This window comes from Halichoeres trimaculatus, unplaced genomic scaffold (genome assembly GCF_033239565.1).
Source record: "Halichoeres trimaculatus isolate MK-OKI-2021-1 unplaced genomic scaffold, fHalTri1.1 fHalTri1_scaffold_7, whole genome shotgun sequence".
NCBI classification, from domain to species: Eukaryota; Metazoa; Chordata; class Actinopteri; order Labriformes; family Labridae; genus Halichoeres; species Halichoeres trimaculatus.
The window spans coordinates 16842462-16867929 of NW_027437185.1; the positions used below are offsets into that span (position 1 = coordinate 16842462).

The following is a 25468-nucleotide window of genomic DNA, read 5'->3' on the forward strand; positions in this document are numbered from 1 at the left end:
GTTCAGTTACGCTTCCCTGACATCAACATGTGCTGGGTCAGTTGGCTGAGGGTGCGATGGGTCTCTTTGGGTGGTTGCTCTTCATCATTGGTTGTTAGCCTCTCACACGTAATTCTTCTCTGCCTCCTGGCCGCATTCCTCATCTGTTTATCCAGCCCCCTCCACGCATCACATTCTACAGAGAGACACCATTAAAACCACTTCTCCCTGTCCTCTATTCATTTTTCCTAACTCCTTTAAAAGAAACTTGTACCTGAACTCTGCAAAAGCAAATTCCTGACCTAAGTTTGTAGAATTACTCACAATTAATTCTTTTTTATTATTTGGCATTAGCATTACTTTCAATTGTGGTCACTTTTCATCTTTAAACTGGGTGATCCTCCCAGGAGCTTCTAACCTGTAGACTGTATATAGAGTGGACAGCGTGGCTCCGCCATTTACCATTGTATGGTTTTGAAGCCAAAATACCGCCGTCATAGGCGCCGCCATTGAAGCAGTTTTGCAGCCAGAGTCTGCCCAGTAGAAACTCTGAGGGATTTTGGGAGAATCTAAGAGGAGCCGGGTGACAAAAATAATAATAATTTTTTTCTTTCGAGAGTCTTATTACTTCTTGACTCTATCTCCTGACATATTTTACAATCCCCGAAAAAATACACAAAAACAGCAGCTGTAAATCATCGTTAAACGTTAAGTAAATCCTTGTTTTTAACCTCTTTTAACTAATGAAAACAAAACTTTTCTGGAAAAAGAGGACTTGAATACAAGGCAGCCAAGTAATATATTTAAGTCACCACAACAACCGGATGTGAGAAACATTTCTATGAGGCGTATTCATTTTTTCAAGTTTGATCACAGCCCATCTGGAATGGCAGGAGAGCCGATTTTTTGTTTTGTTTTTACCTATACTGAAGCCAGCCACCAGGGGGACGACATCACTTCAAGCCGAGCAAGATGACATCCATTTTTTTAATAGTCTATGTTCTAACCTTCCATTAAGTGTCCAACAATATGTTTTACCATAATGAGCACATTTATATAATATCATTAGCAAAGCATATGCACATAAGCTATATATTCTAACATTAGTTTTATTGACTGCTCTGTTAACTATCTCATCTCTTGACTGCACCAGTGATAATAACCCAATCATCATTTGTGTAAATATTAAGACATACTTCAATGATTAATCTGTGACATAAGTTCTTTTAATGTGGTTGTTTTTAAATATGCTCAAGTAAGTTAACATAGGTGACACAAACAATTTTACTGAGAATTTCTATTGCCAAATAATTTTTCTTGGCAGTTTTTAGACTTTGGCTGCATTACATGATTTAAAGCAGCAGTAAGCAACGTGATCAATTGATGCAGGGTTGGGCACACTAGGATGCCCCTCCTGCTTGGTCTTATCATTCAGCTAAGCTCCTCCTACAAAATAATGCACCAGTCATGCTGATTGTTGTCAATGCAAACTGTCTATCCCACCAAGAACAACAACCATTCTGTGTGAGGCTGCAACAGCCAGAGCGCCCCCTGGTGTCTGGCAGACTGCAGATGGAACAAGGGTCAAACTAAAAGATTATTAGACAGATCTTGGTGTTTTTTTTGTTTGTTTTGTTTTCATTTTCTACCACTCCCAGCTTTTAAACGTGACTGGACAGTTAGTTCCTGAAAGCCTTCTGTTTGAAATACTGTCTTCATTATGATACATAACAATAATTTATGTTGTCATGTCAAACCAACAGCTATAATCATTCTCAGCACATTATACAGACATGCCAGAGAGAGCATGCCACTTTGTATGTATATTTATTCACTGAAGCTGTTTATGTTTCTGTGCAGTTGATGTACAGGTTTGCCAGCTGAACATACGGTTCTGTTTCCCCCTGTGTGTGTAATGTGTCTCCAGGAGCTGCTGCCCTCGCAGGGTTAAACAGTCCAGTCGTCCCTTCCTTTAGTCAGATTTCCTTGAAGCGAAATAGGGGGACAGGGTTCCTGGCTGCTGCCCTGTCAGCTTGACCTGCTTTAAAACGCCACCATCATCAGTGGAGGAGAGCTTTGAAATGCCTGTTAGTGCTGAGCGTCGGCTTCCCATTCAGAGCCCTCTGAAAGCCCCACTCACCGCAACCTGATAACAGCTCCAGGTGTCTGGATGGCGTCCAAATAGCCGCCTATAGTCTTCACTCTGTTAGAAAAGCTTAGCCCTGGCACCCATGTTTTGACTGCCCTCCCCTTCTGCTATCCCATTTTCTCCTTTTCCATTCCCTCTTTCACACATGCTCACTTTTTCCCAGTTCCTGGGGAATCTTTGTTAAAGTCATCTTTAAATAAGGATTCTGTATTGATAAATGTAGTAACTGACTTCTCTGATGGTGTCTCTTCAGTCTGTACAGTCTTCACTTCAGCACCTTTCACCATGAGTCAAATAGTATGCTGAGATGCTAGCCATATTTACTGCAGTCAGCAGGTTTATTATGGTTTCTATTGCTCTGGAAGCTGCTGTTTCTCTATGATTTTTTCGGTAATGTCACATCTCCTGGGAAAGTTTGTATAAGGCAAGGTAAAACCATTAAAGTTCTTTCTCTTGCAGTTTTACAGTCTTAGTGCATTATTCATGTGCTATGGAGCAGGTCATTCTGGGTAAATTACTTTGGGGCATCCCTGTTCTCATATTAAACCTGCAGGATGTGTATATTCCTCTTTTTTGTGCTATGTTGAGCACAGCATAAAGTTTTGTTGCAATGGTGAGATTGTGGGTTTGATAACCTGTCCTCAAGGCTCTGGGTCCTGGTGCAGAAGTAATTCTTACAACTATTTTCCCCTGTTTCTATTCCCACAGCACAGTTGCGTAACTGGTCAGACACTAACTCTTTTCGTGTCCCACTGGAAAACAGCAGTCACCGAAGTTCATCCACTGAATTAAAAACTTGCTCTCTGCTCTTCCCGAGTACAAAGCAAACACTCAAAAGTTCTCCCGTCCTATAAGAGATGTGACTGGAATGTAAGAGAGCTAGTTTGACCCAGTTTCTCTATTATCACGAAAGGTTGAACATGCAAAAAATGGGAAGATGAGCCTTAAAATGAGAAGACCCAGTCGATGTCCTGGAGGCATATGGCTGGAATGAAATCCACCCAACCCAGACAATCTGTTTGCCAGGGAAGGAGACATTCAAGTCGTTTTTGATATATTCATGTTGCACTCGTCCACCGAGCACCTGCCTTCATCTTGTCCCTGCCTTCACTTGCTTCTTGGCTTCCTGTGCGGATGGCTCCTGTCCCACAGGCCCTCTGGCAGTCCAGGTAATAGAATCATGAGGCAAGTATCAGTTAAACAGAGAGGAGAGAGCGTCTCTTCTCCGTGTGACTAAAAGAGTGTGATGAGTCGAGTCCTCAGCTTCCTGTCAAATTATAACCCCTACAGTGTCATCATCCCTGACCAGGACACCTTTAGCTGGTGGATAAGCTGATAAGCTAATGTCATTACCTCTGAATATGATAATGTTCAGATAAAAGTAACCCATTTTGGGTATTTTAAAACAGCTGCCAGCTCTTTAATTCTAGACCTTTGGTTTTGACTTCCAGCAGTACAATTAGGGCAGATTTAATGGTGCAGTTAAAATTCTGTCAAAGGTTTTCACTCGTGTGTGAATTTAAATTCTCACATCGGCTGTTTAAAAGTCAGGCAATGCTTATTTGAGATGAGATATGCACAGCTGGGAGGGGGTGGCATCATATTACAATATTTGTCATTTACCATTTGATAAACCTTTCCAGGAACGGTGATTCACCTGTAACAGTCATCTCGAGGTAAGCAGGGTCAATCTTTGTATGAGACTTGAAGCCAGAGCTTTTCTAAAGGACTTTTAAAAACATGGAGGCTGATGCAATTTTGGAGGTTTTCAAAAAACAAAAAAAAAAAAAATGTGTTAGTGTTTGATGGCATGTGAGAAGTGCAGCCATAGCAGAAGGTTTTTTACAGGGATCAGAGGAGTCTGCCTTTTGTCAACTACATGATGAAGCATCATCCTCGCTAGTGGACACTAAAGTTACTTTTCAGTTACATTAGTAAATAATATTTCATCACTTTAACTAATGGCCTCCTAGCTTGGCGCAGTTTGGTATCTGTGAAACAAGAAAATTAAGATAAAGCCTGTGTTGGCTGTGTCGGATTTACTCGTCATGGGCAGAATGTAAGCAATGCAGGCATGTGAATATTAACCAGTAGTGAGGACAGAGGGCTATAGACACTAGCCCTGCTAGCCATGCTCAGCTATCCTGCAGACATCGTTGACTCTGAAATCCTATATTAAACCACATCAAATAAATTCTGCCTTTTCTGAGACCTTTTGTGAAACCTTTAGGTTTATTTTGATTTTTTAAAAGCCTGATAAGGGCTTTGTATACTGTGACAGAATATCAGAGCCACATCAAGAAACAAAAAATCTGGGGTTTCAAGAATTAAGTCATAATATTACAAATAAAGTTGTAAAGTGACATCCCTCTAACTAAGCATAAAGCTCCAAGCTTTTTCAGTAGCTAAACTAATGAAAGGGTCCTCAAATGTTTCAGCATTACAACTTCAAACTAGCAGTGTAGGAGACTGGTGACCCCCTGCATTGAAATACTCTGACCAACCCAAAAACGGCCGTAAACAAACAATGGCCTTAGATACTTGATGTAGCTGAGGGGTAGAAAATTACTGCCTGTGCAGATATTGCTGTGTTTTTCAATGGACCTTCTGCTATTGATACAGTTGTTATCCAAGCTTAGTCACCTCTAAGAAATGTGGAAAACAGATCTAATAATTTCTGTTTCCATCGTCTTATATCAAATTTTTACTAGTACTTTTGTTGATATTTTACTACAATGTTTAAAATATGCACTTGTAAATAGCTTTTTAATTCAGCAGGCATTTTGAAATCTCCTTATCAGAGTTTCATGACACACCCAATTTGGGAATCACTAAGTTTACAGCTGCATGTAAAATTGGTGTTTTAATATTGGACTGAATTGGGATTCCATGAAATTAAAGGAACTGCAGTTTTTAGGGCACACTGGCTGTATTTCTTAATACTGGATGCTGCCATTTACAAGCCGAAAAAAATCAAGTTTTTCAGGTGAGAAATGGTTTCTGGGTTGACTGTGCGTGATGAGAATGACTCAGCTGCAGGATAAAGTTTTGTGAAATCCACAATGCAAAAATGTAGAAAGTATCATACAGTTGAGCATGAAAGAGTTCATACAAGCAACACTCTGTGAAGCATGGACATCATGAAGGCAGCCATTGTAATCCTCCACAAGTGACCTACAGTGTTCTGTCGTTGGCAGCTGGGATTGTCAACACTGTTCAGTGTCTGGTTCAAACATATGCATTCCCACATAGGCCTAAAGCTCCTCTGGGTCATGTTTGGATAAGTTCATCGATGGTGTTACATTCACAGACAGTCTGGTTCATCTTCCTGCACAAAGCTTTTCTTCTTTACAACTTTTGAAAATAAAGAACAAATGCACTCTTTGCAACAATGCAGGGAACAACTCAGCTCTGTTGTCTCTCAACAGTCAAACAGTTTTATTTTGACATGAATGAAGGTTTGTTTCTCATTGCTCTTTTGTTGCTGGCTTTAATTTGCTTCAGGCTTATCACATAGCCTGTAAGAACAAAGCTGTTTTTTACCAGAGAAAAGTAGCTTTAGCTTTATTGTTGTTTCATATCACAGGTTATTACAGATTAGGGATGATGTTTTCACCACCATGATGAGCTTCTCATTATCAGTATTTCTTTTTTGACCTCTGAAAACCTCTGACCTGTTGACTCCAGGCCTGGATCCACTCGTTGTGATGGTTTATTGTTGCATTTAAGTCAGTTACATTCTGGCATCTAAACAGGGTGTTTTATTCTGAAAATAATTGGATGTTTAACTTCTGAATTCCCACCCTGCTCAACCTGCCCTGAGCCAGGTTATCAGATGTTGTTCATCTGGTCACTTTTTCGTCAACTGCCATGGCTTTAAGTCGCCTCTGGTTAATTTTCAGTAGTTCTCAAATCCTGTTCTGCTCCGTTCAAATGGTGCTACAGTGTTTGCCAATTTTCTGGTGCTAGCTTGCGGTAGCTGCAAAATCCACATATGAAGACAAGGTTCAGCCCCGACAGCAAAAATACATGGGTCATTTTAAACAAAGCGTACATTGCAGTACTGCTTTTCACCAGTAGGTGAGCTGTGGGTTTATTCATTCATTCATTCATTTTCTGAACCGCTTATCCTGTGCAGGGTTGTGGCTGACTGGAACTTATCCCAGCTGTCATTGGGCGAGAGGCGGGGTACACCCTGAACTGGTCGCCAGTCAATCACAGGGCTGACACAGAGACAGACAACCTTTCACTCACACTTATGGAGAATTTAGAGTGCTCAATTAACCTGATGAGCATGTTTTTGGACTGTGGGAGGAAGCCCGAGGACCCGGAGAGAACCCATGCATGCACATGGAGAACATGCAAACTTCACACAGAAAGGTCCATCGGCCAAGCTGGGATTCAAACCAGTGACCTTGCTTTGGGGCTGCAGCACTAACTGTTGCAGCCCTAAGCTGTGAGTTTGACATATTTATTGTCTTTAGTTGTGTGGGTGAGAAATCATGACAGAATATAGATGATTTCAAGCATGTGTCCAATAGGTGGTGCTATTTCCTTTACCTTCATGCATCTGTATATAAGTGGAAAATGGGACTATGATCATGCATGTTAAATTTGAAACAGATTGGACAATATACTTGAAAGGCATACGTTCATCACGTCATATCTGAGCATGCGCTGAAAAAACGCACCCTGACAACTTTCCATTTGAGTGGATACATGATACTCAATTGGTTTGGGGAAAGGGATATTCCACCTCTGTAAAACGAATTAAATGTCCATTCGGAGTGGCACATTCCTTTCGGAATCAGGTGTATGTATAGGTTAAATTCTTTCCGTTTGAGCAAATAAACCGAATGCAAGCAGAATATTTAGGTCCATGTATACGTGGCTACTGACTTCCTGGTTCATTGCAAGATATCAGAGTTTGATGTGGCACTGTAGAATTTTAACAACAGGACATGACCTGATGAGAGATGCTTGATAAAGACCTGAGAGACATTTCTGAGTGCATTTGAAATGAAAATGGTATTTTAATAACATATCAAAATAAATGACTTCCTGTTGACAGTAGGGGGGGCTGTACTTTAGACTTAATAAAAAGCTTATGGATACTTACAGGCTGAGACATTGCCTGTGTGTGTGTGTGTGTGTGTGTGTGTGTGTGTGTGTGTGTGTGTGTTTTGGGGGAGCTATTTAGGTTTAAATTTTGCCAAAATATTGTAAACTTTGGTGGTGATTTGCGGCCACGTTCACTGAATTTAAAAAAAAATCCTTTATAACATTTCATGGTCGATGTTTGTAGTATACAAAAGGCAAGTTTGGAGTTGATGTAATAAAAAACTTGGAAGTGTTCAAATATGAAGCAGACAATTAATTAAAATTTGACCCTTAACTCCAATTTCCAAACTTCCTGTTAAGAATGTTTTATGGTCCTAAGAACTTTTTAACTTTGTTGTAATAACTGGCATGATAGTTATACACAGAAAATTCGAGCCAGTAGCTCATAAATAGCCAGTGAGGCTGCAGTTTTAAGTCACTAGGATGTGCACTGGAGCAGGTATCCGCATGAAAGCACTGGATTCATAATTTTTTTTGCGTGACTGAATTTTGTGGCTGGGTGCATTTGTGTTTATCTCAAGCTAAAGGCATGCAATTTAGGGTTAAAGGTCCAGAAAGAATTAAAGAATAATATTCCTCAAGTTATAATATAATAATATTCCTTAGGGTTTTAAGAGGGCCTTTGCCCCGTATTTCGGACTTGGTTCCTGATTATACCTGTAATAAAATTGACAGACACATCTACAAAATAAGGGAGCTGCTTATTCCCACCTTTGTCCAAACTTGGTTGAGCCTTGGTTCAAAAGTTCCCTTGAATGTAGGTTGGGGAAATAGCAGGAGCTATCCAAAACAAACTGCATGTGTTATGATGAGAATAGAAAACAGTAACTGAGGAGGACAGAACCAAAATTTATTTCACTTTTACTATTCACAAAGCGTTTTGTGCCAAACAAGTAAGCTTATTCAAAGTGACAAAGAGATGACAACTTCTACCTGCAAAGTCAGATTTGCTTTGGTGGAATTTGTAGCTGTTAGCTGAAAATTCAACATTCATGCTGGAGTAATGGATGGAGATTAAGGCGTCAGGAGTAAATGGAAAGTCGATGCAGGAGAATAAAGATGTGCAAAATCTAGAAGTAACAAATCCCTGCCTGCACACACTCACACATGCTCACGCTCACACACACTCACACACATTCCCCGTGCTTCCTGTGACGCCAGCTGTAAGTTTCAGTGTGTGTTAAGTCCCCTCATTCCTCTCACTTATCTCACGCCTTTCACTGCAGATGGTGCAACAAACAAACTGCAACCGTTTGAGTCATGTTTCATAAAGGCAGACTAATTATCGAAAACATATTCTTTCAACCATTTGCTTTCAATAACTTAAATGAAAGCATTTTGGAGCCTAAATCACTTGGCGTCATAGAAATTGCTGTCTCAGGGTCCAATTTACAACAGGGAGTGCCGATGGAAGCTTTAGGCTTGCTTGCCGCAGTAGGAGGGTGGTATCATGATTAATTTAGGCTTGTTTTGTCAGCGCAGGAAGCCACAAAAAAAGCTCATTACAATCAGCTGGGTTTTGTCACAGTCCGGGCTCTCTCTCATCTCCCATAGAGAAGCAGAGCGACACCGCCTCTTTGAATATGCATTGATGATAATTGCATGATTTATGCATGAGCGTCATGGCACCTTAAGACTTTTCCCCGCCCAACGAAAGTCCTTGAAATTCTGAAATGAGAGCTTTTGTCGGTGCTCTCAAAATGTTTGTTTAATGCACTCGTCTGGGCCATTCTTGAATGTGTCAGTGTTTAATATGGAAGTATAAGATAACAGCGACTTGTTTGTTTGAATATTTACCAAATGCTTGTACAAAGCCATTAGGAAACATGTTGTAAGCTGTCATGTTGCTTTTAGCCTCATTCAGTATTCAGTTTGTTGCATGTCTCTGTTTGACTTTGGGCTTTCACTGACATTACCTGCAATTAGGCTCTCGTAATTGCCCCACTTGCCAGCAACTGACTCAAATTAGGAGGGTGATTGATGGTTATATGAGAGTCACAGCAGTGATGTGTGCGCTGACCTTCCAGTGAGCTCATCTCATGAGGGTGCTGACCCTTCAATAAACACAGACAAGGCCTCCCAGACAGACCTGGTGTGTGCGGCTGCTGCGAGGTGCCCCAGAGTTTTCCTGTTAGCGCTGATAGATGATGATGCACTTTACGCTTACCCCTCCCACCAAGTTGTCGTCCTTTACTAACAACTGAATGACTGTGGTACACACAGGGTCTGCAGAACTTAAGACAAAGCAGAAATACTGTTAAGCATGGCTCAGTGTTAAAATAGAAAAAAAATAATAATAATTGAGCACATTTTTAAGACTGCACAAAAATCACAACTACTGTAAAGTCCTGAACAAAGGACACATTGGTATGTAAAACACAGTCAGTTTTTGGGAATTCTACCAGAGGGGGAGTAAGAGCCAGTCCCAGTCATTGCGTTTACATCAGGGATCTCAAACTCCCTGCTCTCCGCTTGAAGGTGAGGTAATCAGGGAAATCAGCTGGTGGAGTTTCTGGTTGGAAAGAAAACTTGCAGCCTCTTGGCCCTCCATAGCACGAGTTTGAGATCTCTGGTTTACATGAAGTCATTAACCCTTTCATATTCAGAATACTAGCAATAACCCGGTTGAGGAAGGGCCATGTAAAACATAAAAACCCCTTTTGATAAACTGGAATATGCTCATATTCCGGTTTTCAAAAACCCAAAAAACACTCCCAGGGTACTCCTTTTGAAACCTGAAAATTTGGTCATGAATACACCTATCAGGATATCCCCGTCGAAAGGAACATTTAGTTGTGCTCTGTGCATGGTCGGATCGCAAGGACCCTGGTCTTTTGAGTGCAGGAAGTCCACCGTGCTTCTGCTGTTGTGGTTGTTGCTATAGATACAGCAAGACGAAGTGGACATGACGCGCATTCCATCGTGATGTTTTTCATGCGTCGAGGTGTTGCCCATGCGTCGCAGTTTTGAACATTCCAAAAACCGGAATATTGACCTTAACCCAAATACTGACTGTATGTAAACATAGCCAATGAATACCAGTCAGTGCATCAAGTCACTTGTCTGATATGGAGGAGTCTTCAACAGAACCAGGTTTACTGCATTGAACTTATGCCACTGTTTGCTACCTGTCTGGTCTGCCTAGCCGTGTATTCAGTATCTTTCTGCAGGAAAATAGTTCCTTCCTTCTTTGATCACCATCTTCTGGTAAATTTACATAAGATAAAATTATCCCTTGTTCTATATTTGATAAAACTACTGTTTAGGAAGCAGCTCTTTGTATGACAATGTTGTCACCCTCAATTGTTAAACAAGGATAACTTGGGAGTTAAATCTTGTTTTGGCTTTCTACTGTCTCTGTAGTAGTTTAACTTTTACATAATGTACAGCTAAAAAAAACAAACTACTTTTCTCACACTGGATTTTAGAAAACCTTCATTTTAGCCTTAGTTTGAGGTGCTATGTTTTCGCTGCTCTCTTTAAGACTCACTCCACAAACCCCCCTTCCCTCTGATTGGCCACTTCTCTGGTAACTTGGTGGGGGCAGAGTTATGGTCACACCTCAGTGTTTGAGGCCCACTCCTACACTGTGTCATAAGTTATTAAGGAGATGCTTGTGCAGTGAGTGAGCTCATCATTTTAGCAAATCTCTTAAAGACTGTGGTGTTTTGGAATGGGGCATTTTGACCAGTTTATGGACAGATTCAAGGATTTATAAAACCTGAACTTCTAATGTTGGCACAAGGTAAAATGTTCAGTCTGAGCTGTAATGCAGCAACCCACTGTAAGTCAGAACTATTGCCACTATAACTGGCAACTACTTATAATCTAAAATGCTCTACTACCTGGATGTAAGCATGCACAGATGACAGGTGGCATCTTGTAGTGTAACCAAGGAGATATCATTTTTATAATTGCCTCACTAACTCAAGCATGACAAGGTGAAGTAAGCATGGACAGATGAAGGATGGTGGTGATCAGTGGTCAAAAAAATTATCTTTAATTAAGTTTTTTTTGTGATTTTCTTTGTTTGTTGTTTTTGTTTGTTTTTTGACTGTTTTTTTTCATTTATTATCTATTATTAGATTCAATAGGCTCTGGTGAAATCACAGATACTGTGCAAACCTACAGAACAGCAGACAGACAAAATAAATGTGAATTAAAGCCAATTAGCTCTTTCTAAATATGCTTTCACTTACCACACCATCTGTCTCTATCACACCATGTATTCACACGTTGCATATGTTTCTCGCCATGTGCTTAAGCAGCTTTTATTGCTTTACCTTGTCAAGATGGAGTTGTTATTTGAAACTTTCTTTGAGAAAACTACTGAAAAGCATTAAAATTGATCACCTGCCAAGCTGGTGTGAGCGATGATAGTGACAGCAGGACTGAATCAAAACAGAAATGTTTGAAACACAGAATATTGGTTTTATATCAAAGATAGCTTTTTGTTGAGGGTTTTACTGCTGTGGCTTGACCTGTTTAATCATGATTTTAAGCAACAAATGACTCTGTTTTTTCTTTTTATCTGCACTTATATACAAAATGAATGGGAAGTAGCTATACATGGACTCATTTGATTATGAGTCCATGCATAGCTCTCCTCCTTCCCCTTATTTCAGATTAAAGAATTTAGGTGTTTACTCCACTTTATTAACTGCTCTCTTTATTTTGCTTTTGCCTATTTTAAACAGTCCTGATAAGGCTTCAGAGCATTGTTTTCCACACTGTGCCAAATCATTTTTTCTTTTTAGTTGGTATGAAAATACTTTATTTGAAAACAGAACGTGTCCCTAATTCGAAATGGCTCAGCGGGTTTTGTCCAGAAACAGAACATTAAAATGTCTTGAGAGGACTGCTTTCTACCTGTGTGCTGGGAGAAAATCTCAAAGCCTCAGTGAAAAAGTAGAATCAGTCCTGTCATTTTTGTGAGTCATATTTTTATGCAAATATCTGTGCTCTTGAGTTACAAATATGTGTACTTTTGTCCCCATTTTATCTTTGGCAGATAAAACCCCCAAACTTATCTGTAGGATTTGGTGGACACAAAAAATAAAGGGAGACGAAGAGTAAATATTTGGTTCATTGGTGGAGTAGAAAACATGACTCTGAGATAAAGTTGATGCTAAGTATCTAAAGGATGTTGACGTGTTTGCCATCATATTCACAGTAGCTCATTGTGCTGCTGCAAAGTCCTGTTTTTGCAGCTACCTGCTCTCTGGTAAAAGTCTGCATTGTGTTTTTTGTTCATGACTCTTTTGATGAGCAAACAAGCAGACGTATGTGGACAGGTACATACAACACTAGCAGATGGACGCAGGTTTCCTAATTCCAAGCTGAATACTTTCTTCTAAGGTAGCAGCCCTCTACTTGTAAAAGACGGAGCTGTATAGCCCTGTTAGCCGATTAGCAGCTTCTCTAAAAAGTACAAACCAATCTGGAGCCTTTGATGTCCGTTTGCATAGCAACTCTCCCTCTCTGCTTGCTCTGCAGACTCATATTTTCCCCGCCGCCTATTCATCCCCTCCCCTCTCTCACTCTCTGCTCTCGAACTTTCTTCTCTCATCTCCCTCTGCTGAGCCAGATCTCTTCCATATTCCTTTTGCCCAGGTTCTGCCGGCTGAGACAGACTTATTTAACAAGTGCCTGCAGCCTGGCAGGCTGGGCGCTGGGATGTGGCAGCTGTGGAGAAGAGGTTGATGTGGCCCTCTCTGCCACAGGAGACTGAATCCCTGGGAGGGGGTCTCCAGATGGGCTCGGTTTGAAGCAGTTCACCCCTGGTTCCCCTAGATGAGCTCCATACAGGATAACACTGCATATCTGAATACTAAGTGCAGATTGAGTGTAATTAATTACCTGACTGCACTTAGGTCTTATTTACATACTGCACCTGATACTGTTTCTTAAATCCAGTTTAAATGTTCTCTCAAAAATGTGCTGCATTTAAACGTCTTCTCTACACTCAAGTGGGTTGCATACAGAGACAATTAATTACGTTTTTTTACATCCATACACACATGAAAATGACCTCTGTCATCATGCATTCACAATGTGTGACAGAAGCTTTGATCCTCCTGCTTCTGTGCTCCTCTCTCCTCTGACTTGTACAGGCTGCTGGTATTCTCCCTGCGTGCCTCTGTGCTGACACCGCTTTCCTCTGCATCCCATTGATTCAGGAGCCCTGAGTGATAGATGGCTTTAATAAAGCAAGGTGCAGTCCCCCCAAATAAATGAGCAAACGCAGGATTTATTACCAACATCTGCATTTTAAGGGGCGTAAACAGGGCCTAAGCTGGGAAACACAGTTTCATGATACTCCCACAACCTCGAGTCTGCGCCAGAAACAGTCCAGCCAACACTGAGCTTTGCACGTACACACACTCAGAGACTTCCAATCACTGCCTTTTCCTGTTCCATGTCCTTCATTCTCTCTGTCATTTAGTACTCACATCTATGCCATTCATCTTCCTCCTTCAATAAAATGAGTCCTTGGTTCTCCAATGATTTTTGGCATCTCTCTCCTCTCCTCAGATACTCACACTCTTCAGCCTTTTCTTTTTTCTTTTGTCTTTCCACTCTTTCCCGACAGACACTCACCCTTTTTGAAGCTGCAGAGCCGTTTCCTCTTTGAACCAAAGTGCTCATCACTAGTTTGTCATCACACATAATGGTCTTTTTGTCATATAGCGCAGCACATTTTATTTGCCCTCTTTTTTTCCCCTTACCATGGCAGTGCTACAGGCTGCTTAGCTGTGGTGATTTATCCGTGCACAGTGCCAGTGGAGCTAAATCTCTACTCCCCTTGGCACTGGAACAGTAGTGTGCATGGTTTAATTTCAGCTCTGAAAGACTGTCGTGCTGCAGTGATAACGCAGGGCCTGTTTGCCAGCGATTGGACTAATTAATAGGCTCACAGATGATTCGTTGCCGTCTTACCCAGTCACAGCGGAGGAGGGCAAAAATTAGACGAGGGGAAGGAGAGAGGGCAAAAATAAAGCAGCTTGACCCGTGAACATCAGAGCCTCTTTGGAAAACAGTGGGTTTGCTCATTAACTTTCATGTGCACGAAAAAAGAGGAGACGTGAGCCATAAAGTGCCAGAAAATAGCACTCACAGGTGACTGCAATTTTTCCAAGCATGTTTGTTTATTAGTGACAGCCTTTTGACAAGTCAGTGGATAATTACAAACACATTTAGCCGCTCTTCCACAGGGCTCACACACTGTTTCATTTTCCACTGCGTGCTCCCCGCTGCTGCTGCAGATCTGATACCCTGAAAGCTTTATACAGTTTATACTTTCTCCCACCCTCCCTTTCTTTTGTGTCTCACTGCAGATGACCCACTAATGCTTTATACAATGAGTGCTACTCTGATAGCCATCCCTCTGCGTAATTACAGAGCGAGCTGTGATTAAATGGAAGAAATGGCCTGTTTACCAAACATGCATTAGTCAACAACACTGTATGTTTCACAAGAAGGGGTGTTATATGTGGACAGCGCTGGCTGCTGACATTGATGAATGAATACGGTGAACAACAGTTGGGCAATTTGTCCCCAAATCTTAAATCCTGAATTGGTCTGTCAGCCTGGATCGTATGTTTATACGCACACACACATATGCACACACACACACTCAGCAATCTTTCACACACTCAATAGACTTATGCTTGTTTGTCACACACATGCTCGCTGCCTGTTCTCACATGTGAAACACTGCACATCAAGTGCATAATAAAAATGAGATGTATTCACTTCAAAGAATCTCTGTTTAAATAAAGCCAGCAGCACTGAGTAACAGAGGGCGCCATACAGCAGCGAGAGTTTGTGCCTCACACACATTTCATTAGTTTATCCAGCGTAAACACACACAGCAGGAGAGCAATGAGAAACACTCGGAGAGCAGATGTCTTCGATTTAACATCACTTGTGACACACATGTATCTCTGCAGTGGCATGTGATGGTAACAACTTTGTGGATAGTTTCAGTAGTTTTTAAAGCAGCTCAGTAAAGCAGCCAACAAAGGCTGAGGACCTGCAATGGCCCAAATAATCTGTGTCAGGAGAAACAAGTTGCAAAAATGACAGAAAAACACATGCAGAAGTCTAAAACAAAAAGGTGAAGCATAAAACACACAAAACAAGAAAACTACTGTGAGATCAATACCATTTTTAATGCCAGTGCTTGATGCCTGTAGGGCCTGAGTGAAACATCTTTATCATTGATGGGATTGAAAAGAAGAGCAGAGTCTAGACTTTAGAGGATCGTTTGATGTCAGGGATTGTTGGGACAGCATTGTTAAAAAAAGCAAGCTAGGAGAGTCTGACTCACACTCTGTTGGCTGGTCAAAGAAAAACCATGGAGGGGATTGAACACAAAGAGGATGAGGAATGAGTTGGAGGTCAGTCAGTAGACTTGAGTTGGGGTTCTATGAGCCGAATCATCTGGGCGAACGAACTGAACTGAATCACTTCCTGAAAAGATTAGTTCATTTTTTCAACTTTAGTTGCGCTCTCCTCTTTGTGTCTCTCTATATCCTAAGCAGCGCTTGACATTAACTTTTTAGCTCACCAGCCACTGTGGCTAGTGGTATCCCAGAGTTACTAGCCACTCAGTATTTTCACTGGCCAAAATTTGTTGTTGGATAATTATGTTCAATATGATTAAAGCCGATGATGACATGCTAAAGTTTACTTAAAAAAGATTTACAACCTCTTTAAATGTAAATGACCCCTATGCACACTCAAAACAAGATACATCAATGTTAAAATCCACAGGTCCTTAACCAGGTATTCAGCTCTGATAAAGTTGTGTGTTACATTGTGCTCCTTTCATATGAAAATATGCAGTCTATTAAAACATAGTAATTAAAACAGTAGTTTGTTATTGCTTATAATAAAATGGTAAAGGGGATTAATTGAACTGATAAAAACTCAGCAGGAGACACTGTCTGCTTAAATATTTATTAACGATTGTAATCAGAAAATAATTTCTTTTTTCATGAGAATGACAATGAAGGAGAGGTAAATTAAATTTCCTCAGAGCTTTCGTCATCAGTCATCTTTTTGCTTGTCTCTCTGCTCCATGTTTGAGATAAAATTCAACCTGCCAAAGTGGCCAGTGGGAGCAGTGGTGTTACCAGCCACTGCTGAAATCCACCAGCATTTGGCCAGTGTTAATGTCAAGCCCTGATCCTAAGTGTTGCCCAAGCCGTCCCTCCCTCTCCCTTTCCTGTCAGTGATATGTACTGACTGAACCAACAGGTTGGAGTCAGTTGGGAGCCTTGTGTTGTTCAAGCCCACCCCTACATCTCCTGCTCATGTTTCCAAAGTAGAGGAAGTAGCAAATATTTTGTCAAACATGAGGTGTCATAAAATGTATGTGCTTTTTAAATCTGCTTTCAGTTTGCAATGGTTATCCTACTTAACACCCATTTTCACCATTTTAACATCCAATAAAGACGATCTCAAATGATTGTGTTTCAGTCAGCACAATTTGTGTGCTGTGACGTGGAGGCCATTTACACGACAATGGTTTTAGGGTGAAACGTTCAACTTTTGTTGCATTTCAGCCTCGTGTTAACACAGAAACAGCGTTTCAGCTGACCTAGAACACACTTTTGAAAACGGCCTCCAGGATGGTATTTTTTATGAAACCCTGCCGACACTGTTGCCGTGTAAACAGTAAGACGACGTTTTCAGTGGAAATGCTGATGTAATGCTCCGCTTCATGCGAGCGCATACGACCATACACCAGTACCATTGTTACGATTGTCACAGACTACTGTGTTGTGCTTTTACTGCTCAATCTGCTGACTGTCTTTCAACAAGATGTGCATCTGTTGCTCCACTTCTGCTCTTAGTGTGCACCAGTACACTAGATGATCCGTTCAACTCTACTTCGGTGGAGATCTCCCAAAAGCGGCTTCTTGACAAGACAGTTGTAGCGCCACCCACAGGCCTGACATGCTTACTACAGCGTTTTAAGTCCATCAGCATTTCTGTGTAAACGCAGATTTTTTTCCCTACGCGTTTTAGCGTTTTAGGATGAAACGTCGTCGTGTAAACAGGGCCTAAGGCTGAGGGCTTAAAGTCTCACTTGTCCAGTCAGTCAGTGAACCAATGAATGGATTCCTCTCACTTCTGTCAGCCAGTCCAGTAAACGTACTCAACAGGAGCTCCAACATGAATCACTCACTGACTGACTGGGAGGGAAAGAGGGGCTCCCATTCAGTTCGTTTACTGACTGAATGAACTGAGTGAACTGAACAAACTAAACTGAGGCTAGTGTCGTCTCTCACTTTCACTTTGTCTGTCACTGAATGAATGTACTGAACGGTAGCTCTGTCACCCACTCTCTGTCAGTCAGTGAGTGATCGGTGTACTGATTGTAGTAAACAGAGCAGTCAGAAAAATTAGTGTGATTGTTCTAGCAGCTTCCAGTTTGCAAACTGTAGCTTTATCTCACTAAATTCACTGTCCATATTTCTGCTTGTTTAATTCTGATTCACAGGCAGAGCTGCAGATAAGTACTGAATGATTTTAGTGAACAAATCTTATGAACAAATCACTTTCCTGAACTGATTGGAATGATTCTGCGTACTGAAAGTACCTGTTTTTCTCATCCATGTCAGGAAGACTTGGAGGCTTCCCTGACTGCTAACAGTGCTAACAGGCCTGTGCTCAGAGGCTAACTGATGGCTGTAACCAGAGAAAGCTGCACTCAGCAGTGCAGAGGAATCATTGCTGGGTTTAGTTCTAAGCATCCCAGGCTGCTCCCACTTAAGCCTCACTTAGATGGAGAGATAATTGTGCCTGACACCCTCTTTGAGCCCAGAGTGCATTCTTCATCCCCACTGTCAGACTCCAGAACAGAATTACTACAGTATAAAATGCTTCGCTACTGTATGAGTAAATAAGTTAGTGAATGATTTAGTATATTTTAATTTTTGGTCATTCATCAAGACTACCACTTTTTTATCATCACCTCTTAAGTCATGTTTTTTGGGCATTTTAACCTTCTTGAGATTGGACAGCTGAGGAGACGAAGAGCTTAGGAGTAGGGAGAATAGGTGAAGACATGCAGCAAATGCTGAACCAACAACTGCTGCAACAAAGACCAAAGTTTTTGTTTATCTAGTGTGTGAACTGCTAAGAGCCAACTTTAGAATTACTCTCTGCTAACTTCAGCTGGCGTAAAAATACTCAAATAACATAAGCATTATTACTCCCTGATGACTGAGGTTTTCTGGGTGTCTGAAGCTTTAGAGGCTGTTCAAAAAGTGAACTCCACTAGCTGCTGAGCAGACAGATAATTGTGTTTACTTAATATCAGGTAAATTAATAACAGATAAATTCAGTGACTACTTCCTCCCTGCTCCATCAGTGATAACGCTGTTTCACTCAGTGCCCCCTCAGGCCTCAGATAGCCTTGGAGCTTTTATCGCTTGCACTTGTTTTCTGCTTTTGTGTGTTTTTGATTTTGCATCATTCATGTATTCAGTATGTTTGCTGGTAGTGCAGGTGTTTCAGCTTTTAGCAGCACTTTTTTTTAAAGATTTATTTTCTCTGTGTTCCTTGTGTTGCGTTTGTTCATGAATTTGCTTATTTTTTTCTTAAACATTTGTCGTAAGAGTCTCTGAATGACGAGCGTTTAGGTCGTAGCTGATCCTTCTCTTCTCTCTGCCTCTCTGCCACTGTATAGTTCTGTGATGCTTGACACTAATTTCAGGAGGTCCTGGTCGATATCTCTACTTGGAGAGCTGCTGGATTGCTAATGCAGATGTTCATAAATCATCCCTGACCCGGCTGCCTCACATTCTTGTTTTACTGTTATCTGTATTATAGAGAGCCATCAATGTTTTAAGTCCTTGTCATTGCTGCCAGATCTTAAAACCTTCTCTATGTTCACAACCCCCATAAATATATTAAATTGAATGGCCACATTTTTGTGAAGCAGGGACGTCTTTTTAGAAGGCCAAAAATTCAAAAGTGGACAGATATAACCTCTCTGCGCTAAGGTTCAGAACAGACAATCATTTTAACAGCCTCTTTCAGACACGCTCAGTGTTACGTAAACAGGACAGCAGTTTAACATGTGCATCGTGTCTGTGTAAACTATTGACTGGATAAAAAGATGGATGACTTGTCTGCACAAAAGTGATGCCAAAATCACCCAGTGGCAGGTGTTGACCTCTTGTGCATTTGGAGTTGGTCTCTCTGCAGACATTCAGAGTCAAGGAAATCTGAAAATGACTCTCAGCATATTGACCTATGGGACTTAATAACTGACCCAAAATAGAATAATTTTTTAATCAATCAACTTTTTCTAACAACGTGTTACATTTTTGTTTGGTTATTATTTTTTGGGTTGCTAAATTTTGGGCTCAACCAGGGTTCATGCAAGCGTATTGGCTAGCAGAAACAGGAACTGAGTTGTTCAATTTGTGAGCTTAAAGCATATAGTGGCACCTGCTAAGTTGTTAGACAGTGCCGTTTAATATACCATACCTATCAGCTACTTCCTAATCACAGAGCACTCTGGGAATGGTGTGTTTGGTTTAATAATATTTTCATTTATGGCTTCATAGAAACACCATTTATTAGCATTTTCTATTTCATGTGAATGTACGAAAAGTCTGCTCAGTTTGGGATACTCCTTTAACAGCCTGAATCATACATTATGAAACAATATTTCTTTTACATTTCGATAATGCATGTATGTATCTGTTAATTATCACCACTACAGCTGGATATTCTTTCAAAAGCTGTATTTTAATGATGAGTCATGCGAAAAAGATGTGACTTTACAAGCCGAGCCGGCTCCCAACTTTATTCCTTTTAATGCTCAGTTCTCACTCAGCCATTCAACTCTGCACACCAAAACTTTGTTTTGATTGACAGCATGGCAGCCATGTAGCCAATGACAAGAGAGGATAGGATCATACCAGTATGTGAAAGCAGGAAGGGGACAGCAGACAGCGATGAGGAGTGTGCATAATGTTGCGAAAACACATAAATAGGGATGACATCCACAAACAAAGCCTCATCTTGATCAGCAACCTCACCTTGTTCAATTGATTTTTTTTTTAATTGTTGGTGCAAACATAGTTTGATTAAAATATTAGAAGTCAGAATGCCTGCTTATGTAACAAAACATATGCACAAAACAAGGCAATTATGAGACTTCTCATGAAAACACTGAAGTCAAAAGAGTTTATCAATACACAAATCATTCATACTGCCAAGTCAGATATATTACCAGATTAAGAGCTGTTTGAGACCCAAAAGAGCCAGCTCTTTTTTGGAAGCTGTGCCAAAAGCACTGGCTTTCTGAAGAGAGCTAAACTACTGCCTTTAGTTAACTCAAAAATGAGGTAAAATTTGTGATACTGGGCAAAGATGGACAGTGAAACTCTTTTCTCCTATTATAGTCAGACTCTACATGTTAGAAAACCAAAGCCAACTGCTCAGCGCTATAGTAGTGTTTATATGCCTTGGCAGGCCATGCGGGTATGTTTGCTGACTATTTATACATTTTTTCTATTTTTACCAACATGCTAGCATTTACCATTTTAGACCGATTAACTAGTGTACTCACCCTTCACCACTCTATGATCAGAGAGGACAGAGATGTCTGCTGTTGTCTCTCCTTAAAGGCAATGATTCTGGTTTTTAGTCTTACGTAAAATAGACTTCTCATGCCTTTGTTGGACACATTTTTCATGTTATTCTGGAAGAGACATACCTGATATGAGAACAGAACTGTTTGTTTTCTTGTTGTTTCGTTTTGTTTTTAGTTGTCAAATATCTCAGTTTTCTGAACACTTTTCTTCCCAGTGAGTTCCCACACATTGTTGCACATTAAGCTATTTTTAATGATGAACAACTAACATAACCACTTTTACTCATCAGTATGATCACAGAACACTTCTCCTGTATCTCTCCATCTTCTTCTTTTTTCTCCCCTCCTTGAGAAGCATCTTAAAACTTCTCCTCAACAGTCCTGTCAGTTTTTCACCTCAGGAGCTCTCTCAGAGGCTAAGTTGCTTCAAGAGTGGTTTTCATTTTTACCAGGATCTAGTCTTATCATGAAGAAGAAATTCTTTGAAAACATCATGATTCTTAGGATTTATAGAGGCTTTTTATTATATATTTATTTTATGAGGAGCCACTCTTTGTGCCGGGAAGCTTTATGAGTGTGATCCCTGGCCTCTAATGGTTTTTAGAGGAACAGCCTGTCCTGTTTCGAGCTGTGAGCGAACTGTTAGCAACTGGCTGCGGAGAATATTTTGTGATGAAATACAGATTTTCACATTTACTCTTTTTATTGTTTATGAACTCAAAACAGCAGTAAAAATTACTAGAATCTATTTGTTTACTTTGGTGATGACAGTAGTGACAGATTCATGTGTTGGCAGAGCTTGACACGTGATGGTGCTGAAACTGGTTTACCACCCACCTCTAGCTCAAAGACATTTTTTTATTTAGTCAAATGCTTGTCAAATGTTCTCGACTTCTGTGGAACCGACACAAGAATAATCAAAGTAACGTTTATGAAACAGTACTACATGTCTTTCTGTCCAAACTGAGCTTGTCTTGGATCATTCAGCTCATCTATGACATGACAAACTGAGAGTTTTCTGCATCTGTGTCTTCTCCAGCTGAGCCTAAAGGTTCAAATCCCCATCAGAAGAAGGGGAGTGCAGTCATCCTGACCTAACACTGAGACATCCCATAGGACTGAACAGTGTACAATGCTGCCTTAACTACATAACATCACTTCTCTGTGTGGACCTCTGGGGTCAAACTCATTGTGTATTCCTGAGCTACTGGTTCAGAGTTGCTTCGGGGAGTCTGAGAGCACAGCAGCGTGCTGGCAAGCTGTTAGAGCCCGGCTGTAAATGATTCATATTGTACAGGCAGGCACGTTCATGCTAGCGCAGATTTTAAAGCAGCATCTGAATGATGTCCTCCAACTCAAGGTCTGGGGTCCCTGAGCGGATATAACGCCTCAGGTTAGTCCTATTAATGAGGAGGAGGTGATTTCCTAGCTTGCTGTAATGTTGTTCACATATGTTTCAGGGGGCTTTTGATGAAATGTGGCATTGGAGGGCCGTTAGTCCAGGTGTGCTCAAGTCACTGCAAAAAGCTGATGGTAATCTGCTCCGGGACAATCCATGCTGACACCATTCCCTGGGTGGGAATGTGTCAATCTACCTGCAGTGAAATGAACACCTCTAATACTTTACACTCCTTTCTCTGGGGGCTCATTCTCTCATCTCCCCCTAATCTCAATCTCTCCTTCCTTTCTTACTTTCCCCCAACTGATTTCCCCTCCCCGAGCTTTTATTTCACCTCAGTCTATCCCAAAGAAGATGAAGCGGCAGGATAAGGTCGCGGCATCTGTAAAGGCTCAAATTGGGGCTTAATGAATACCATTAATTCAATCTGGGGACTTGTTTGGATGGCCATGGCCTTTGTCCAGTCATGATTAAGCGATGCTATCAGTTATCAATCGTAATGAGCTTTTGTGGCTGTGGGAGACGGGCACCAGCTTGTGAAATAATAACGTCTTGGTGGGATGATAGTGGGTAAGACCAGACACCTATCTCCTCCCTGTATAATGATAAAAGGAGGTGTGGGAGGTGGTATAGATATGCAGTGTCTCATGGCTCAGTGCTGGTCAGATAGAAACAGCACACTAAAACCTTTTGTACTGAGAAAGTGATCAAGAGATTTCCTTTGACAGTCTCTCTTGTTGTCATCATATGCAAGTTCATTTCCGTTGCATAGCTATGGCTAATATTTTATATTAACGATGGATTAAATTATGTGTGATGAGAAATAGATGGCCTAATTCTGCAGCTCCCTGCATGAGCATCTTTCAATTCATTGTCAGTGTGCTGATCATGTGCAGCAGGTGTTTTAGCAAAGAAGCTTTAAAAGCTAAATGCCAAATGCTTCGGAATAGATTTTGTGCTATAATGCAAATGTTGACATCTATGTCAGCATATAAGCAATACTATATTGTTTACTATAAGATTTTACAATTACTTGCTATTTATGTCTACAGAGGAAAACTTGATCAAAATCATTATCAATCAATTATTTGATAAGAACTTTATCCAAACATGTTTGCTTCTTCTGAGGGAGCTAGACATCCATCACATAATCAGCTGTTACAGTCAAACATGAATCCATAGCCAGTGACGTTCCTTCATCCCAAGTTAAAGTTTCTATGAACTTTCTTTAAGTTATTTGAAAATTCCTATACTTGTAGTCTTGATGTCATTGTAAAGAAGAGATGCCCTCAATGATTCCTTAATGAAATAAAGTTTTAAAGAATATAGAACTTCAAACTTTAATGTGTTAGTATTTTGGCGTCAGAGAAAATCTGAGTGGAAATACACTTCCATAATTGTTAGAACACCTTGTTCAGCGTAGTTAACGGTTAAAACCATTTCTGATGACTGTGTGGGCCAAGCAACTAATGTTTTGATTGATCATGACCAAGGTTAAAATAGTTTTGGATTTGTCATTATAGTTTAGTTTTAGTTAGTTCTGACATTTTTTTTCCATTACAGTTTAGTTTTAATTAGTTTTGGAGCGGGCATTCTAGTTTTTATTTAGTTTTAATTTTTGCAACAAGGCTTAGTTTTAGTTTAGTTTTAGTTTTTTCATACCTTATTAACCAGGTGCAGGTTTCAAAAAGGTCAGAGTAAATATTTTGTAATACTGTTTATTTTCAAGTCCAACATAGTGCTCACTGCTCAGTCAATGCTGATACTGAACTGTTGGCCGCTGCCTTAAACACAAGAAAATAATATGAACTTAATATAAAAATATAAACATAAATTATATAAAATAATTTTAACATGAATTAAATAAAAATAATAAAAGCATAAATTATATAAAACAATATAATATGAGCTTTAATAATTAGAAACTTGAACTCTATAACAATAAATTCAGACTCACATTAAATTAAACTATTACAGATTCTCTGATTCATTGCGTCACTACGTTTGGTCGCAGCACAGCGCACAGCCAGTCAGTGCAGTAAACAAGCTCGTTCCAGTACGTCACTATGATGGTGCCGTACGGCGCTGACAACTGACGAAAACTGACGTAAAATTGGTTGGGAAAATGTGTCGGATTAATTTAAATCCTAAAGGCTATTAATATTGTCAGAAACGATAACTAAGGACATTTTGTCTTTAATTTTAGTTCGTTACAGTTCGTTTTGTGAACACAAGATACAGTTTTAGTTTACTTATCGTTTTTGTTTTCTTTTCTAGTTTTTATTAGTTTGAGTTAACTGCAATGTATTTTAAATTTTTGTTTTCCTTTTTAGTTTCGTTTTAGTTAACTATTACAACCTTGATCATGACACATTGCACACTTTTGAGGTGCCTGACTCCAAACTAGACAACAGAGAGACTTAAGCATCAGAAAGTTCAGTTCAGTTCAGATGCTCATTTCTGGAAAACAAATTCCTATATGTACTTACTTCTTTGTCTTTAGTCTTGGGGGATCAGGATCATGCGATGTATGGAGAGGTGGAGGCTGAAGTGCAGGATTCAGAGTATACCAGACCAAACCTTTTGGCCAACGCAAGCACACTGTTCCTGTGCTGAGACTGCTTAAGCACGACTCTGCTACTGCTCCCACAAAAACACAGCCCAGTGTTTCATCAAATGAGCTGCAATTGAAAAATACAGAAGTGATCAGATGTCGTCTTTACTGGTGGATGTGCAGCCAGGGATGCCACACTCAAGCAAAGTGGCGCACAGAGCAGAGAGACAGCTGTTCAGAGGAAGCAGTGAAGCTAATAGCAAAGGCAACACAAAGAGAACAGAACTCCACACAGATATTAAAAGAGACTGAGCAGGAGTTGATTTTTTAACCGTTTTTTGGGGGGCATTGTTTTGTTTATTTATTTTCCTGCTCTGAATTGGGAGACGCTTTGACAAGCTTAGTGACAGAAGATTTAGCATTAGCTGGCTGTTAGCTAATGCTATCTTTGGCTGACGTGCGGAGAAGTGAGCCTTGGTGTTAACTTATTCTGTGAGTATTTCTTTTTCATTTGTCACTTAAAAACTACAACAGAACCACATATTTCATTCAAATGCATACAGTACTTACTGTTGTCCTTTTGTGGTGCCTCTTTGTTTTATTAACTTTAACTGCTTTGTGAGCTTCACTTCAGCTATAGCC

At 40.4% G+C, this 25468-nt stretch overlaps 1 long non-coding RNA gene across 1 annotated transcript; it reads right to left on the reverse strand.

Moving 5' to 3' along the window:
• On the reverse strand, positions 1-25468 carry LOC141793980 (uncharacterized). The gene is made up of 3 exons (XR_012598451.1): positions 25397-25468; positions 24762-24953; positions 1-175 (listed from the first exon to the last, which is right to left on the reverse strand). It is a non-coding gene; the product is annotated as an uncharacterized LOC141793980 (long non-coding RNA).